The sequence below is a fragment of the Tiliqua scincoides genome, chromosome 6 (assembly GCF_035046505.1).
Source record: "Tiliqua scincoides isolate rTilSci1 chromosome 6, rTilSci1.hap2, whole genome shotgun sequence".
Lineage (NCBI taxonomy): Eukaryota > Metazoa > Chordata > Lepidosauria > Squamata > Scincidae > Tiliqua > Tiliqua scincoides.
This window is the reverse complement of record NC_089826.1, coordinates 5,722,003-5,726,065: the sequence shown is the minus strand read 5'-3', so window position 1 is coordinate 5,726,065 and position 4,063 is coordinate 5,722,003. Positions and strand designations below refer to the sequence as shown.

General features: G+C 46.0%; 1 pseudogene; it reads left to right on the top strand.

The window, feature by feature from the left end:
* The first annotated feature begins 3,650 nt into the window (after positions 1-3,650).
* On the top strand, positions 3,651-3,767 carry LOC136656348 (5S ribosomal RNA; annotated as a pseudogene).
* The last annotated feature ends 296 nt before the right edge of the window (positions 3,768-4,063 follow it).

Below are 4,063 nucleotides of genomic sequence, written 5' to 3'. Positions count from 1 at the left end.
AAAAAGAGATATTTCTTTATCCAGCATGTAATTAATCTATGGAACTCCTTGCCACAGGATGTTGTCATGGCACCTGGCCTAGATGCATTTAAAAAGGGATTGGACAAGTTTATGGAGGAAAAGTCCATCACAGGTTGTTGGCAACCTTCAGTCTCGAAAGTCTTGTATCGTGCTCTGAATGGTGGTTCTGGAACAGTGTCTGGTGGGCTGAAAAGGCTGATTAGGGAGTGACAATCCCTTCCACACTGGGAGCAAATGTAGTCTGTCCCTGGTGTGTCTCTCTGGCTATGGGTCTTCCTTCTTTGCCTCTTTGCCTCAGTCTGTTGGCCAAGTGTCTTTTCAAACTGGGAGAGGCCATGCTGCACAGCCTGCCTCGAAGCGGGACGCTCAGAAGGTTGTTGAAGTCCAACCCTAAGGCCTTCAGATCCCTCTTGCAGATATCCTTGTACCATCACAGGTTACAGGCCATGATCACCATATGCAACCTCTGGATTTTAGAGATAGCCGAGTTCCAAATGCCAGATGCAAGGGAATGGCAGCAGGTTCCAGGTATCTTGTTGTCTTAAGTGCTTCCTGAGGCATTCGGTGGGCCACTAGGAGATACAGGAAGCTGGACTAGATGAACCCTGGGACTAATCCAGCAAGGTTCTTCTTATGGAGTGGAAAGAGCAGGAGGAGAAGTGAAGGCAAGAACATGGACAGAAAAGAGGTCCCCACTACCATTTGCTGCCTAATGCAACCATTTCAGTTGGCTTCATGGATGTGCCAGCCTTGGAGCAACCCTAGCATCTCAGTTCATAGCCACAGAGGGACTGCAATCAGCCCTGAAGAATGGCAGGCAGGAGATGCATATGTGGGTATATATCAGCCTTCCTAGGCGCTGAAACCATCCAATTTTGTTGAGGAAGGAACCTCCTTTGTCTTCAGCTCCCCCAAAAAGCAGCCCAACAGCTTCCCAAGTTCACCCGCTAGAAGCCAAATAACAAGGCCACAGCTAGTTGATGGAAGGCTCTCCGTCGTTCAGTTCCTGCAGTATGAACCACTGTTTGGTTGGCAGTTGTTAGATATTCCAGTGCTCACAATGGCTGAGTGAGTAGCAGTGTTCTCTGTTACTAGTCAACAGGGGATGAGTTTCAGTTGTCTTGTGCTGCCCTTGTCACCAGTTCAACCCACCGTCAGAAGCAAGAGAGATTTATTTTGGAGATCAGAATTTTACCTGAAATCAGGGAATGCAGGTGAGGCAGTTAATATATATACATGCTAACTCCAGGTCTCCTTCAGCAGTGCATTTAATTAAACATTAATGTCAAGTGGAGCCTCATTATGAAGTCAGAATCTCCAAATGCAAAGGGCTGCAGAGGAACCAAATACCCCAGGGTGGGAATGGTACGTGTTATGAATTTGGAAGGCGGTTTCCCTTTGGGCTCTGGAGAGTGAAAGCCTGAAAGCTGGCTCATGCCCTCTGATCAGGGTGCCAGCTCTTCCTTCCTCATAAAGCAGTGGGTGTTTGCACCCTCTAGCTATCATGTGTGCCTGTTAATAGGGACCTACCTTGCCTGCGGCTCTCACCTTTGCTCCTGTGACTTCCAAACAGCTGACAACACACTTCCCTCTCCTATGATCAAGGGCTTCTTTTCTGAATCCATGCCGGGGTCAAAGCCAGGGTGACCTGGCATCCTCTTTTTCCAGGACATGTCCTCCTTTTTAGTCTTGCATCCTGGAAAAAGAACTTAAATGTCCTCCTTTTCCCTGTGAGCAGGCAGCGCATAGCCTTCTTGTAACTAATAAACTATATATCGTATAGTTTTAAATTTAAGAATATAGCGTTTAAATTAACCACATGAAATCAATACACGAGTCTTTTTAGCTTTTGTTTTGTCATGTCCTACATTTCCCTTGGATGTCCTACATTTTGGGATGGCTTGTCTTCTTTTGTAGTTATAGCATCTGGTCACTCTGGTCAGAGCTCAGTAGCACATCATGTATTTTGTAGACAAACAGGCTCAGGCACAATCTTTGGTATCTCCAGGTTGGTCTGCACCCCAACTGCAACCCTAGACCCCTGCCCTAGATTACCCGAACTAGAAAACCCAATGGTCTCATGTATATTCATGTCCCTTGAATTCTCATGGAAGATCAAGAAATGTGTTTCTGAAAAAAAAAAAATCACACCAACTGGAGCATTGTTTTATACTCCCGAATTGATGAAACATTCATACAACATAAGTGATCCAGCTTCCCCCTGTCCCAGCCTTGCATTCATTAATCTTCTGAAACCTGTTCTTGTTTTCCAGGTTTCAAAGAGGACTCATGTTTAAACAAATGGGATCTTTCTTGAAAGAGCCAAAGAAGACACAGCAATGCACAAGAGGGTCTGAATGAGATTTAAAAGTCAAAGAGACGGTTCCTTTTCTCTGGATGCTAATTCTCCTCATTTATGAGACTGTCCCTTCCAGAAATAAATGACATGGGAAACCAACAGGGTTCTTTCACTTCCGTTCATTATTCAATGAGACACACTTTCACGCCACTTTGGGTAATTGAAACGCCGCAAGATTCAAATAGGAGTCTATTCCTATTAACCGGATTTGTCCTTGGAAATTATTTTAGCAAACACATTTTCAAAAGCCAAACATTGCAGGGGAAGTGAAACCATAAAGGTATCTATAATTGCCCTAGTCCTTTATCCAAGGCTACTGGAAACAACCATGTGAAATTGGGACTGAAAGAACAGAAATATGTTCACTTTTAGAGGCATCTTTTAACTGGTTGCTACCTCGAATGTTTTAATTTTGTTTACCTGATGGATTGTTTATGCCACTAAAGGTGGAATAAATGAATGAATGAATTTTCATTCCTCCATCTTTTAGAGGAGATATTACAAGGGTCCCGAGTAGGTTCCAACATAAGATGGGGGTGGATCACCAGTACCCAACAGTGAGGGTAATCTATCCAAGGTTGTGACGATGCTGAATTTGAAACAGGAAGGTTTGGGAAGTCATGTCCACAGCTTGGAAACACCAAATGTATTCCAGATCAGCCCTAGACTTCACTGGAGTTTGAGTACAGTCTGCAATGGTCTCAGCTCATCTCATCACAGGCCTTCCCCACAATTGCTTCCTCCTGCCCTTTCCCACCAAACGTATCCGGCAGCAGTGGTGGGGAGCAACAATCATGGAGAATCCTTGATTCACAGCCCAATCATAACCCCCAACCCCCTCACTATTTCATGAAAAGCCACCTGGCCAACAGAGGGTGCTCTGCATGGAAACCAGAAGGAAAACTGGAGGTAAAACCTACTTCCAGTTTGCCTTCTGGTTTGCCTTTTTTTAGTTACCTCTGCATGGGCTCCTCTGTCTATAGGTCTCCTCAGACCCACACAAGTTAGTGAACTGGTTTAAGTCCAAGCAAGCTGGGAGTGTTGGGGGGCAGGGTTATGGGATAGGATCTGATGTGCATGACTGCTGCCGGATCCAGCTCATGTCCACTGACCTGCACCCAGTTTGTTCCTATAAATACCCCTTTACCTCTCCTCTCCACCCATGACCTACCTCTTCTGCCAACCTACCAGCAGCAGTGTCCAGCCAAGTCTAGTATGCATACAGAGATACTGGTTGTTTCTGCCAGTAGTTCTATGATGAATTATGGCAGCACAACATTTTTACCCTGCACGTGCCTGATCTCGTCTGATCTCGGAAGCTAAGCAGGGTCAGGCCTGGTTAGTACTTGGATGGGAGACCACCTGGGAATACCGGGTGCTGTAGGCTTATACCATGATCTTGGAAGCTAAGCAGGGTCAGGCCTGGTTAGTACTTGGATGGGAGACCGCCTGGGAATACCGGGTGCTATAGGCTTATACCATGATCTCAGAAGCTAAGCAGGGTCAGGCCTGGTTAGTACTTGGATGGGAGACCACCTGGGAATACTGGGTGCTGTAGGCTTATACCATGATCTTGGAAGCTAAGCAGGGTCAGGCCTGGTTAGTACTTGGATGGGAGACCGCCTGGGAATACCGGGTGCTATAGGCTTATACCATGATCTCAGAAGCTAAGCAGGGTCAGGC